Raw genomic sequence first — 15,130 nt, forward strand, 5'->3', positions numbered from 1 at the left:
CCATACAATCCAATGACTAGTTTAGATCCTGGTGAGATAGTGTAAAAACCAGTCAAACAGAAGTTCCACGGGACTAGTCCAATCATGGCATGGCTTGACAGGTGTGGAAAATTAAAATTGCACATATATACGCTCAAGATACCAGCTGCTAATTCTCAGTACTGATCTGAATACTTATTACAAATGCTGTATTCTTAAAAATTGTATTTCTTTCTCCAGATCACAAGTAGGTATTCTGTGGTTTACTTCAAAGTTCAGTTCTCCTATAACAATAGTATTATTTTGCATAATATTATTGTTTTCAGGTGCTGATAATCACTTGGATGTTGGAGGCAAGTGAAGCTACTTTTATATGACAGTTCTTGGGTGACCTTGTCATGTCTTACACTTAGTGTGTGGAAGACACAGAAAGTTACCTTAAGTCATAAAAGCTGGACTTTGTCTCTTGGTTGTGAGTGATGTTCATTAATTAGTTTAGAGGCCTAATTCTGGGGAAAAATGCCTAAAAATTGAAGTGAATTAAGTCCAAGAGTTGATGGTAATGAGATTAATGAACTCAAAACACCTGCAGAGTTACATCTACACAATAATAGTTATTAGACCTCTTTCATCCAGTACCAGTAGTTCACATGTCATGAGGGAGCTAAGTTTTAGATAGTTCATCTAGCTCTTGAAGTTTGAGGCCAGAGGCTTCAAAATAGCTTATATTGTCCCCCTCCAAGTGCATGAGCAAGTCAGATCAGAGCCATAATGCCTTTCTTGTTCCCATGTTAATTTTCTGTGGTCCCAAGGACAGGAAAAGTGCGCTTAGCCAAATGTTGGACTAAGTTCTGTCTTATGGCATATTTGATCTATAATGCCCTGAACTCCATTACCCTCACTTCTGAGAGTTGATTCATGGGAAATGGGCCCTCCATTGGATGAACGAGCCATGTTAGAGTGTTTTCCTTGTAGGCACTGGTTGGGGGAAAGTTTTCCTCAGATAACAAAGCCTAGAGTTGTTTTATTGGGCACTTCACTTGATCTTACGTTACCTTGCAACTTTTCCTTTTGACACATTAGAAGAGCTTCATGCTGCTGCAACTAAATCCTATGTTTTGTGCCTTTATGAGAAAGTGCTAAAGAGAAAAGTAAGGGCAGATATAAGTGTGTACAGATGTGCCATAGGAAAGATGGCAGGTCACAGAATTCCTGGAGAAAAGTATTCTGAAACTGTTGTCAAGAGAACTTACTTTTCAACTTTAAAGTCTTTTTCTTAGTGTCAGGTAGGTGTGTGTGTGTGTGTGTGTGTGTGTGTGTATGTGTGTGTGTGTGTGTGTGTGTGCGCGTGCGTGCGTGCGTGCGTGATAGAGGTGGGGGGGGGAGAAGTCAGAGGACCGCCTCTGGTATCAGTATGTGCCTTCTACCCAATTTAAGACAAGATTTCATTACCGCAGTGGAATGCCAGACTTGCCTGCTACTGTTTGTCTGTCTTTTTTTTTTTTTTGTCTGTCTTTTATATGGGTTCTGGGATCTGAACTTTTGTCCTCATGAATGTGTCACAAGCTCAGCTTGGCCATCCGGCCCTGCTCCCAGATCTCTACCCGTTTGGGACCATGCGCTGAGGCGGCTTTGGGGACCAGGATGGGGACTCGGGATGGAGACTGTGGAGGGTTTGGAGCAAGAGGTGGTAGTGGCCTTCCCCCCAAAACGTTTGGTGATCCCGGGGAGCGGTTATGAAAAAAGAAGTGGGATTTGAGTGAACTCCCCAAGTTTGAGAAGAGTTTTTATGTGGAACATCTAGAAGTAGCAAGATTGGCTCCGTATGAGGTTGATGAGCTGCAGCGAAAGAAAGAGATTGCAGTGAGAGGGAGAGATGTTTGTCCAAAACCTGTCTTTGCCTTCCATCATGCTAATTTCTCACAGTACGTAATGGATGTACTGATGGATCAGCGTTTTACAGGGCCAACCAATTGGTTTCCATTCATATGATCACTTGTGTTGTATATATGTATACATGCATATATATATCACATATATATTCATATAACATTTAGCAGGAAAACTTTCTGAGAAAAGCAGTTCCATAGCATCTTTGTGATACAAACATCATAAAATGTACCTCCCCCAAACAAGATATCTGTGGCCTCTCTAGAGGCTGTGCTCTTTGAGAACTGTGATCATATAGGAGCTCCATCACTAGTTGACACTGTTAGGTAGCTCACATGCAGGTTAAACATTGCTATTTTTATATGTGTTTCTAAAAACCCACTTCCTACTGATACTGCTACTGGTGACATCAGCAGTTTTGCAAATGCTTGCCCAGCTTCAGAGAAGGTGTTGGCTCTGAGGGATACCTGCATGTCCCTGTTACAGGTGTAAGGTAGTGAGCTCTTCCCCAGTCCCCTGACATTCCAGATCAGCACCACGAAGCTTCATATCTCTGATTCACAGAGGATACTTTGCCTATGTATCACTTAAAATCTTTTTGTTTGTTTAACCCTTGATAATACCAAATGTAGAGGAAAAATGCGGAGCAACTGGATACCCCCACTAAGGAGATGTTGAATGAATGTTCCAAAGTCTGAAAATCCTATTAGTCTAACCATGCACTCTTTACAATGAACTGTACACATAGCCTTCACATTTCTAGAGATTTGTTCAATGGAAAGGAATCCATCACAGTCCACAGCTAAAACACCTATCACTGTACAGATTGGTAAGTGAAGGTATGGACTATGCATTCATGTAGAGTGGATTGCTATTCAGTAACACAAAATAATTCAGTATTAACTTTTACTACAATGTGGCTGAATCTTAAAATCATTATGCCACATAAGAGAAGTCAGATGCAGGAAGGTACATGGCACATAATTCCATGTGTGAATATTATTGAGAACAAGCTGATTTGTACTAAAAGAAAGTAGTTCATTGGGGGCTAGATGTGTAGGGAGGGAGGGGCTGCAAGGGTATCCTGGAAGGAAGATGGGACATTGTAGGGTTTTTTCAGAATTGTTCTCCTTTCAAACCACATTGTATTTGTACTATAAGTTGATCATCCTCTTGATCATCATTTGCCTCAATGCTACAGACATAAAAGTTTTAGCTATACCATTTGTTTCTAAGCTGGATAGAACTCTGTTTGTCAAATTATTCTTGCAAAGCTTTGTCACAATTGGCTATGGATTTATGCCCCAATCCCTCATGAAATGTTAAGCACTGTTAGTGTGCCTAGGAAATGAAATATCTTAAAGAAAAACCAGGCAGGCATTTTTCATGTGCTAATTTCAGCAGCACTGAAAAGTACTGCTGATTGGCAGACTGAGTATCTCTTGTCCATGATGCTTGAAATCCATTGTGACTCAGATGTTAGCATTTTCTGGATTACAAAAAATTAGTGAGAACACATAATGAAGTATTTGATTGTTTCGAGTGCACCTGCCTTTTGAATGTGACCTGTCATCTGAAGTCATATGTCGACATTTTTGTTTGTGATTCCATGTCAGCACTAAAAAATGTTTTAGATGTTACAGCTTTGGGGATTTTAGATTTTTGGTTTGCAGATAGTCAGTATATATATCAAGTTTTTACAGACTCTGGCACTGACTCAAGGAGTATAAATAACGTGCTCTAAAATGATGCATTCAGTGAGTAAGACATGTCTAACCAGAGCTGAGATCTGCCTCTGTGTTAGTGTTCCCTCACTTAAGCACCTCTTCATGCCTACTCCATCACTGAATGGATGAATGACTCAGTTCTCTCCAAGATACCTTTGCATCTCAGACAGGAGTTCCTGCATTCAGATGGTTTCAGTCTCCCTCTTTTTTTTTAAAGCACACACATTTATTTATTTATTTATTTATTTATTTATTTATTTATTTATTTTAGATACAGTGTTCTGCCTACATATATGCTTGGACACCAGAAGAGAGCACCAGATCTCATTATGGATGGTTGTGAGCTGCTATTTTAGTATATGTGCTGCCGAAGCGAGCACGGTTGTGAGCTGCTATGTGGTTGCTGGGAATTGAACTCAGGACCTCTGAAAGAGCAGCCAGGGCTCTTAACCTCTGAGCCATCTCCTCAGCCCTTCAGTCTCCCTCTTTACCAGCTGAGTTATGGGAGGATCCACTCAGGCGGTTTTTAATTGGGTCAGAGGATATTAGACATTCAGAGATGTGTCAGATATTATGGCTTTTGTATGCAAAGTTCTTGGGTTATGTGATATGGAATTCAAGGACGTTACTTTCTTATAGAATTGATTCATAATGGCTATTCTTTGTTATATTTTAGTGTGTCTTATTATTAAAGTTTAACTAGAGAGAATTTGTGTCAGTTATCATGATGTTAAAAAGAATTGCAAAAAGGATACATTTGTTAGGGCTAGAGAAATGGCCCAGTGAGGGGTGTAAATGGGAGGTGGAGGAAACAGAAGAGAAGAGGGAGGGGAAACTGTGGTCCATATACAAAATAAATAAAACATTAATTTAAAAAAGTGATTGCTTCTCTTTCAGAGGATTCAAATTCTGTTCCCAGCACCCACATCAAGTAGCTGACAGCTGCCTATAACTCCAACTCTAGGAAACCCAATGGTCTCTTCTGGCATCCCTGAGTATCTGCACTCACACATACACATGCATACACGCAAATAAATGAAATTCGTGTCTTTTAAACCACTTCTGGATAATCTCACTCACCAGACTTAATATAGGCTCAGGTTACTTCCAAGTGAGAGATAACCCCTTGCTTATCATTTATTTGCAGGTAGTTTGATATCTGGCTGGCTGTGTGCTGCAGAGCTGTCAGATGCTGGTGTCTAAGGGTTACCCAGACATTGGGTGGAATCCAGTTGAAGGAGAGAGATACCTCGACTTTCTCAGATTTGCTGTCTTCTGTAACGGTAGGACATGAGTACTCGAAGACTGGAAAAACTGTGAAAATAAGGGTTCTGGGGCTGGAGAGATGACTCAGTGATTTATATCACTTATCTGACCCTATAAAGGACCCAATTTTAGTTTCCATCACCCATTTAGAACAGCTCACAACTACCTGAAACTCCAGTTCCAAGAGAACTGACATCACCTTGTGGGACATCTGTGCTCTCATGCATACAAGTGTGTGTGTGTGTGTGTGTGTGCATAATTGAAAATAAAATTAATATTTTTCAAAATGAAAAAATAAGGGTACATTTTTCATAAAGGAAGTGAATATAAGAAATTATATATTTTATTTAATAGTTTTCTTTCCACAGCAATAACTCATACTACATTTTTACATGCATTAACTTGAAATCTGCATGTACCTTCTAGATTTTTTGCAATTGTCTCTTAAGGGTTGAGATTGCAATATCTTCTTCCATAACAAATAGTTTTTAATATTTGGCTTTACTTGGAAACTATTATCAAAGAAAGTAATATATATATATGTATATATATATATATACCCTTTTTCGCTGATATGACAGAATAGTAGGTAGAGGCACCTTGAGGGAGAAGCGTACTCAGTCCATCCCTGCAGGAAAGATGACTGCACGGCCTCGTCTGTGGTTGACAGGAGCTAGCATTGCAACTTCATATATGGCACCAACCAGGAAATAAATAGTGAGAGCTAGGAGGTAGCCGAATGCAGGTATCTGAACGCAGAATTCCCTTCAAGGCCCTCTCTGACAGCCTATAATAGCTAGTTAGGTCCCAGGTCCCAGTCATCCTCCACAAACTCCCAAGACAGAAGTGTCTGTTGGGGACAAGTATCCAGACACAGAAGTCTCTGAGGCTCATTCAACATGCAGACCACAACAGTATACATAAAAGTTGTGATGTGTGTTGAGTGTTGAATTTATGGGCCAGTGAGATGACTCAGTGGATAAAGGTACTTGCTGCCAAGGCTGACCCCTTGACTTCTATCCCTGGAACCCACAGGGTAGAAGGAAAAAATAGTTTCTGCAGGCTGATCTCTGGCTTCCATGTGGTGTGTGAACTGACCCCTCTCCCCCACCCCCATAAATACATACAATTTAAAAGCCGAATTTACTATTATAGTTTATTTCTAAGGTATACATGTTTCTTTAAACGAGAAATGCTTATGATATATGGTCCCTGAAAGTCTTGTATTTTGTTTATGTTACTCTTTGGACTGCAGGAGAGAGTGTAGAAAAGAATGCAATGTTGTGGTGAGGTTGCTCATCCGGAGGCCCAAGTGCTTTGGTCCTGCCTTGAGAGGGGAAGATGGCAATGGTCTCATTGCCGCCATGGAAGAAGCCATAAAAATAGCTGAGGATCCTTCTAGAGATGGCCCTTCCCCAGCAAGTGGATCCAGCAAAACCCTGTAGGTCTACACCTCAGAAAATGATGTCACCTCACCAAAGCTGACAACATGCATTGAAGGTAATCCTTTGCCCATGCCGCCATATTGCAGATGAGTAATGGGGACAGCTCTCCCATGCTCACAGTTACAGGACTGAGCTGCCAACAGAATTGGCTTCAGTGCTGCCCAGGTGAGGTACAGGACCTGCCCTCTAGAGTGTTTCAGCTGGTGGGGGGGCAGTTGCTGCTCTCCCACCCTTATGGCTTCAGGGCCAGCTACCCTTGCTGTCAGATAAGAAAAGGGGGCAGTTCTCACCCACACCTCTGCCAACAGGATCAGCTCTATTGTGCTGACGAGGAGAGGGGCACAGTCTTGGGTCCTGAGTATTGCAGCTGGTGGGAGACAGGGACTGCTCCTCTCCTGTCCTTATGCCCTTATGACGTCTCCTAGAACACGACAGATTCTGATAAAATTTGTTTCTAAAAATAGCCCCAGAGGCAATCCAACTGCTAAAGAGCTCCTTTCTTCCCTTGGAACCAATGTGTGGAAAAACCACAGCGGCCCCAGGAAAGGCAATGTCATCCAAGAACGTGTATATACTGAATGCTTGAATGCCACTGCCCTTGAGCGCTGAGTGTGGCCTAGCAGCTTCCTGCCTCAGTTCTGGGGCATGAGAAGCCTTGAACTCCTGATCTCCTGCCTCTACTGAGTATTGCAGGTGTTTGCAGCCACTCTGGCTCTGGCTTACAATGTGGTGCTGTGGGTGGAACTCAGGGCCTCGTAGGCAAGCATGCTACCAGCTGAGCTGCATACCCAGCCTTTTTGACAGCTTTCTTGACAGGGAACGGTTCTTTGGAAAGTGTTGGAATGTCAGAGAGGAGCAGACCTGAGCAAGACCTAGGGGGTTTAGTGGCCAAGAGATGTGGAGGCAGGAGGTGTGGAGGCAGGAGGTGTGGAGGCAGAAGGTGTGGAGGCAGGAGGAGTGGAGGCGGAAGGTGTGGAGGCAGGAGGTGTGGAGGCAGGAGGTGTGGAGGCAAGAGGAGTGGAGGCAGGAGGAGTGGAGGCGGGAGGAGTGGAGGCGGGAGGTGTGGAGGCGGGAGGTGTGGAGGCAGGAGGAGTGGAGGCGGGAGGAGTGGAGGCGGGAGGAGTGGAGGCGGGAGGAGTGGAGGCGGGAGGAGTGGAGGCGGGAGGAGTGGAGGCGGGAGGAGTGGAGGCGGGAGGTGTGGAGGCGGGAGGAGTGGAGGCGGGAGGAGTGGAGGCGGGAGGTGTGGAGGCGGGAGGAGTGGAGGCGGGAGGTGTGGAGGCAGGAAGAGTGGAGGCATGGGTATCCACACTCCTGGGCTCTTCTCCGGTGGGGCCTGCAGGCTCCTATAACCATGCCAGTCTGGAGCCAGTCCATTCTGCTCTGGGATGGTGTCAGAGTGGTGCCGTGGGATGGAGGAGAGGAAGATTTGGGCAGTGTCTTCCCATGGTGAGCTTTGAGTCTACTACTGCTTAGAAAGGACAAAAGGTGTGCCATCTACTTCAAAATCCTTATCGGTCATGAGCAAGGGACCAATAGGTTTCTGTGGGCCTTTGAGGTTTAGGGAGAAGATCTATAGCTTTGTTTTCTTTTTCCTACAGCTTCGGTCTTGTTTTTGAGGTAGAGTGACTTTGGATTCGGGTTAGAGCTGAAACCCTGCCTCTGGAGCCATATTTGTCTGCTGTAAAATAAGGCTGTTGAGCATTCAGTGACACAGTGTAGTAATAATGGTAATAGCTACTGGGTACACAGAAGCCAGTCCTTGTCAGCTGCTGTACTAGGTACTATGTAATATTTGAATTCATATTACAGATACTTAGTATCCATCTCATTTTCACATGAAGTCTCTAGTGCCTAACACATTGAATGTACAAAATAAATAGTGTTCCCTGCTTCCCCACCTCCCTTCTCCCCCACTCTGCTCCTGAATGTGAGAACACTGGAGCCTTGTTTGGGATGAGGGGACTCATCAGAGATGGTGACAGGGGCCGCTGGGGACCTTGAAAGCAGCTTTCAGACCTCAGGCTGGTGCAGCCTCTAGACAGGGCCAGCCTTCTCGCCTACCCCGAGAGCTCTCCTCCATAGCCTCGCACCATGCTTGATAGTGACTCAGGAGTGTCCCCAAGTGCTATCCACTTGCCCTAATGCAAAAGCTCCTGGCCCAGAGAAAAGGACAGAGCAGGGTAGGACGTGAAAGTCCGCTGTCCTGAGCAGCCCCAGTAGAATGACCCATGTCATCTTTCATCCTAGACAACCCTGTCTGCAGTGCTGCACCATCCTAAAACCTGACTCCAAGCCCCTTTTCTTTTTCTTTTTCTTTTTTTTTTTTTTTTTTTTTTTTTTTTGGTTTTTACGAGACAGGGTTTCTCTGTATTGCTTAGGAGGCTATCGGTCCAGCCCCGCCTCAAACTCACAGAGATCCGCCTGCCTCTGCCTCCCGAGTGCTGGGATTAAAGGCATGCGCCACCAACGCCCGGCTTCCAAGCCCCTTTTCTAAGCAAGCTTGTTGCCTGTGCCCCCTCCAGTTTCAGAGCCATAGGAGGATCACTGGACAGGTTCCTTCCATCAGAGGTGACTGATGGTCTGGGGACGAATGCCTTCTTCAGTACCCCAGGAGAGCCTCGGGGAGTAAAGGGTTCTGGGGACAGAACTGAAGGACAGATGGTCAGGCTGTTGTCACTTGGGTCGTAGGTTTTCCCTTTATTTGGGGTACTCACTGATGAGCCTTATGACACTCAGCTTATCGGGAAGTGTGGGGTGGCATGCTTTTCAGGTACATCCGGAAGCAAGGCTGGGTGATCACATGAAGTAATGTGATTTCTGCCCCCAGGAAGAAAGGATGGTACTTCAGTCTTCTAGCCTATCATCCCCTAGGATGGAGAACATGCCTAGCCCAGAATGCTCCAAGTGACTGACTATCCTGACCTGACAGAGGTAGCGCCTTCCTGACTGGAAAACCAAGGCTCAGAGTCTTCTCCGGCAAGCTCAGCAGTTACCAAGAGCTCACATTCTATAGACCTTACATGTCCCTCAGTGCAGCAGGGCTTGAGTAGAAAGAACCACTGAAACTTGAGGTCTCTATCACGCACTGCTCCTTGGACTCTGTACCCATGGCTGGATAGCTGGCCTGCTGTGTAAACGTCTCTGCCTCTCCTGGAGCAGTTGGGTGGCATTCTGCTTTCTCATCATCTGTACCCTCCTCTGTGGGTTGTCTCTGTGACAGGAAGACGTTCTCCCTCTTACACCCGAGGAGAGGTTCAAAGTAAGGAGTCTAGTCTTAGACGGTCCTTTCTTATTATCTTGAGACCCAGGACCATAGATGCTGATAACTATTACTGGTGGCTGCAACCCAGCTCATGGTGTTGTTAAGGAAGCTGCCCTAGCTGGGCATTGGTGGCACATACCTTTAATCCCAGCACTCGGGAGGCAGAGGTAGGTGGATTTCTGTGAGTTTGACACCAGCCTGATCTACAAGAGCTAGTACTAGAACACACTCCAAAGCCACAGAGAAACCCTGTTTCTAAAAACCGAAAAACAGAACAAAACAAAACAAAAACCAAGAAAGCTGCCCTAGAATTTTCTTTTTCTGGAGAGGAAGATGGGGAGGTTCATGGAGCAATTGTCCTTCTGCTTAAAGGACTAGGAAACAAAAGTTCACTGAAATCAAGTGAGGTTTTCTCCCATCACATGAATACCTGGTGCTGAACACTGAGCATCCAGCATGTTGAATGCTCATTTATTAACTCAAAAGTCCCATTCCTTTATTGCTTCCCTAGCACGATACGTTATGTGGGACTGGTTCTCCTCCCAGTGCAAGGTCCTAAGCTGGCTAAGTGACTCACCACAGATGACTTGGAAAGAAGCAGGTATGTTTCTGAATGTGCTACCGGTGCATTAGTAATAAAATATCAGCTGAGTGTCACTATATACAAGTTCTCTCCTAGGCAATGGGGAGCAAGCAGTGAGTAAAATGGGAAGAATCCCTGGCTTCACAGAGAACCACTGTATGGGCAGGGACGGAAAAATAAAAACCTTCTGTCAAGAGTAGTGGCTCACACCTGTAATCCCAGCCCTTGAGAGGCAACAGGTGAAGGATCATGAGTTTACAGCCGGATTGGACTGGATAGTGAGTCTCAGGTCAGCCTGGGCTCCGTTGTAAGACAGTCTTTAAAAAAAATAGATGCTAGGGAGTTGGCTCAGCAGCTAAGAGCACTGGCTGCTTTTCTAGAGAACTCAGGTTCTGTTCCCAGCACACACGTCAGCTCAAAACCATACACAACTTAAATTCCAGGGCATCTGACACTCTCACCTAGTCTCCTTGGGTAACTTCTAAGATGCAAGTGGTTCACAGACACGCAGGCAGGCGAAATATCTATATACATAAAATAATAAAATAAAAATTGTAAGTTAAAAAATGTAAAATCAGCTGGGTCATGGTGGTGCACACCTTTAATCCCAGCACATTGGAAGCAGAGGCAGGCAGATCTCTGAGTTTGAGGCCAGCCTGGTCTACAGAGCGAATACCAGAACAATCAGGGCCACACAGAGAAACCCTGTCTCAAATAAGAGATGGGATGGGGAGAGAGAAGAATAAAATCTGACTCCCAGCTCCATCAGCGTTGTCTTGGACATCCTCTGCAAGATTAAGTGTCTTTACCTAAGGTCGAGATGGGTCTCTTGCTGCTATAGTCCCCTCACTCCTTGCAGACTTGGAGAACTAAACTGGGAGAAAGTCCTGTGACAGTTGGTGGGGAAAGACGCATTCCAAGATACCCACTGCAGCCCTGGGTAGGACAGAACCTTATGCACACTCATACATACAAGATTTTTCCCTAAAAAAATACTCTTTGTAACATTTAATTTTAGAGGCAGGACCTTACTTTATAGCTCAGACTAGGCCTCAGACTTATAACACCCCACCTCAGCCTCTTGAGTGATGGCATTATAGGCATGGACCACTGTACCTGGTGATAATATTTAATTTAGAGATTAGGCACAGAAAATGGGGAGATAGCCCAGTCGGTAAAATACTTGCCATGCAAACATGGAGACCTGAGTTCAATCCCTATGACCCACATAGAAAGCCAGGGTGGTGGCATGTGCTTGTAATCCCAGTTCTGGGTAGGCAAAGACAAGAGGATCTCTGGAGGTTGCTGGTTGGCCAGCCTAGTCTAACTGGGGAGTTGTAGATCAATGAGAGACCCTGGCACAAAGTTACCTCTGTCCTCTAAGCAACACGTATACATGCAAACATATGCATATACCTGTGTGTGCACACAAGTGCAGGTGTTCGCACGTGTACACACACACACACACACACGATAGATGCAGTAAGAAATTAACAGAAATAATTAATAACAAAATTGGGCAATTATGGCAGCACAGTTATGTGAATGCATGCTCCCTTTCTTGTACCATCCTCAATTCTCCTTTCCACAGGATTCGAATAGGAAGGGACTACTAGTGTTGGCCCTGCTTCTACATCAGTCTGAGAGAGGGACTTAGACCCACTGCCTCCGGCCCTTTTCAGACCACGTTTCCCAGGAGTCCCTGCTTGCTTACCTGCTGTAAGTCAGAGTATTGAGAAGACTGACAGGGCATGCTAGCTGAGGGAGGGGTGTAACAACCTCCATGCCAGAGGAACCTGCCTGAAGCAGGGGTGGTTGGGATTAGCAGTGGCTTTGATCAACAGGAACCAAGTCTTTATCTGATGACTCTTGAGTTTTGTTCACCTTCTGGAAGCAAGAATGGCATCTTTATTACCCAGCCAGTTGGAGTGCCTTGCCAGCCCCTGGCGGCATAACCCAATTACAGGATGGGTGTTTACCATGTGCCCTCCATGTTTGGGTGCTACGTTCAGTGAGAGCCCCTCACATTGGAGCAGCTGACATGTAGGGCTCAGCTCAGTCCCTGTGTCACCTTCAGCCCTGCTTACTTACACTTAGCTGTGCCCACACACTCAGCCAGCGTGTGCTCCGGGTAACATCCTTCTCGATGACGGAGAAATGCCTGCCTCTCGCTCTCTGATGTGTCGCTATGCTAACATGAGACCCTCCGGGGTTGCTTCCTCACACCGATGGCTGTTAGGGCCTGTACACAGGCTGAACTTATCTCTCCTGCATTGGAGAAACCTGAACACTCGTAGCCTTCAGACTTACTATCTTCTCAGAGGCCCATCTGCCTTTTATAGGAAAAAAATTATTCCACCTTGTATCATAAACTGCCAGAACATTTTAGTCTTTCATTACCATGGAAAGCTGCTGGGAGGACTTAGCCCTAAGACCAAAATCTGGTGTCAGATAATAGCCATAGTTTGCCACATTTTCATACCACTGAAGGCTGAATGTTTTTAAGGGGCCTTTTCTCAGCCCTTCTTCCTGGTTTGTAAATGTCTGTGTACAGGGAAGAGTATGGCACATAGGAGCGGGTGGTGTGTGGACAAGCCATCCTCCTGCCCCCATGGACCTAGATTCATTTTCTGATTCTTCTCTCATCTTACAGGTAAAACCAGGCTAAAGCATCCTATAATCAGTTATTGCCTGGGGAGTGGGAGGGACTTTAGGGGCAGTAGCCTTTTATATGCAAGTTTCTTAAGTTACTTTGTATGCTTTGTTTTGGAAGAAGTGAGACTTGAAGATGGTGTTTCTGAGATAAAGTCTCTTCCCTAGCAGTTGACAGGCTCGCCCAGGGCCTCCCATGAGTCTGGCCACCCAGCTTAGGCCTCAGCTGGCAGCTCTGTTCAGACACCAACTGCCATTTAAACCCTTGTGCTGGAGAGTACCTTGCAGATTCTGCATCCTCATGGCTGTTCTAGTTGTTTCTTTTTGTCTTTTTTTGCATCTCTAGTCCAGAGACCTAGCTGTCATCCTCATCCAGGGAGCCCTCCTCTTCCTCCTGACAACGCGGCTCTACCATCGCAATGCTGGTTGTTGCTAAGGTTGCCTCCATGGTAACATGCTCATCCTGTTTACACTTTTATATGGGCAAGTAGTCTAAGCTAGGAACTTATCTACTCTGTGTAGGCATTTCGGTAGAATTGGGATGGGCCAGGTGTTCTGGCACTCGGGAGTCACAGAACACTGAGTGTTACACAGATCAGGTGGAAAGGTATCCTGGAGCTCGAGAGCCAAGGACCACCACGGGTTGCAGTAAGCTTAGCAGCTTACATCCCAGCCTCAGGGAAAGGCTTCCCCAGTGTATCGGCTCTGCTCCTGCAGGACAGGGTCTTCCAGCTGGGAATGTTCACCCAGTGTAGCAGTTTTGCTCGGCAGGAGGTTTCTCTGGCGAAGTTGCTACAGTTCAGCTCGGCTCCCCGGAGAGTAGAGAGCTGAGAGCCGAGAGTGGAGAGCTATTCTGAAGCTGGTTGCACAAGATATTGTCGATTTAACCCCTATCTGTGTAGGGAAAAGGGACCAGTCAAAGAAACACACCCTGGGCAGAGCCAAAGAAACACACTTTGGCCCTGCGACCAGAACCAAAGAAATGTACCCTGACCCTGAAACCAGTGCCAAAGGAACACACTTTGTCCCTGGAATCAGAGTCAGTGAAAGAAATGCACCCTGGCCCTAAAATTGGAGCCAAAAGGCTAAAAAGGACCAGAGAAAGAAACACACTTTGGCTCTGAAACTAGAGCCAAATCTGATCCTAACCCTGTGCAGAAAACTAACCAATCCCCGAGCAGAGCTCTAGCCAATCAGAGGTCAGCATTGAAATCGACCAATCCCTATCCTGGAAAAACTCACCCCGCCCCCAAGAATCCCTATAAATCCTGTGTATGTTCAGCTTGGCCGGTGCTGTTTCCTTCCAAGGCGGAGGCGACCGTTGGTGGAGTAGAGGTGGCGGTTGGCAGAGAAGAGGGATCAGGGCTGTAACACTTTTGCCGGGGAAACCTTCCCTTGGCAGAGCGGAGTTGTTACACTCGGTTCTCCACTCTCCGAGAGCAGAGCTGAACTGTAGCAACTTCGATCGAGAAACCTCCTGCCGAGCAAAACTGCTACACTGGGTAAACATCCCCAGCTGGAAGACAGTGATCAGTTGGAGGGAAACATTTTCTCTGTTTGAGTCTCATAACCACAGGCAAAATGACGAACCCATCAGGACATAGCTTGCCAGGCAGCTCGGTATCTGAGAGATGTGAAGGGGAGTTTGGCTGCACATTAATGGACCTGAGAAAGCTCATGGAGCTTCGTGGGGCTGATGCAGTCACCCAGATCCATGCCCACTATGGAGGTGTACAAGACATCTGCGCTAGACTGAAAACCTCCCCCATAGAAGGTAAAGGCCATTTCAAGGGCTGGGGGTTGGAGGACAGTGACTAGGATTTTGAAATATTATTTCCCATCTTCTAGGGAAGGTACATTTCTGGAGACCCAATGGGTTGGTTTTCATCTTGTGGGAAGAGTTCTGTCATCTAAAGTGTTGGAAGGAGGGAGGTTGCGAAGAGCTGTTTCTCTCCTGATGTGTTTAGGAACTATGATTCTCTAAAGCGTTCTTTCCTCCTGTTTCTATAGCAGTCTTACTTATTTGTGATTTAGATCCACTTATCCTTATATAATTAATCCCCCCATTCTATCAGTCTTTGATTACAGAAGAACTTAAGATGGGATTCTTCCTCACACTGACCTTAAAGTTCAATGGCTGAGAAAGGGCTACAGGAAGTAGTATTCCAGCCATCTGAATACCTCATTGTACACAGTTAGAAATGGGATGGCACATCATCAATGTGTCTTTGGATCAGTCTTTAGTTACTGATTTTTTTAAACCTTGTCTGATAAACTTTTGACCCCACCATATAGGGACCAAACCCAGGGCTTTGCACAAGTCCCC

At 45.6% G+C, this 15,130-nt stretch overlaps 1 long non-coding RNA gene across 4 annotated transcripts in view; it reads left to right on the plus strand.

The window, feature by feature from the left end:
- LOC121136387 overlaps positions 1-13,410 on the plus strand; it is a 67,000-nt gene extending 53,590 nt beyond the window's left edge. For 2 of the 4 annotated variants that reach the window (XR_005873476.1, XR_005873478.1), the window contains exons 5-8: positions 4,744-4,879; positions 6,118-6,362; positions 10,081-10,170; positions 11,744-13,410. This is a non-coding gene — a long non-coding RNA (uncharacterized LOC121136387). The remainder of the gene's footprint in view (positions 1-4,743; positions 4,880-6,117; positions 6,363-10,080; positions 10,171-11,743) is intronic. The other 2 variants (XR_005873475.1, XR_005873477.1) reach the window with 2 other exon arrangements.
- Positions 13,411-15,130: the final 1,720 nt, after the last annotated feature.

The sequence above is a fragment of the Mesocricetus auratus genome, unplaced genomic scaffold (assembly GCF_017639785.1).
Source record: "Mesocricetus auratus isolate SY011 unplaced genomic scaffold, BCM_Maur_2.0 Super-Scaffold_100081, whole genome shotgun sequence".
NCBI lineage: Eukaryota > Metazoa > Chordata > Mammalia > Rodentia > Cricetidae > Mesocricetus > Mesocricetus auratus.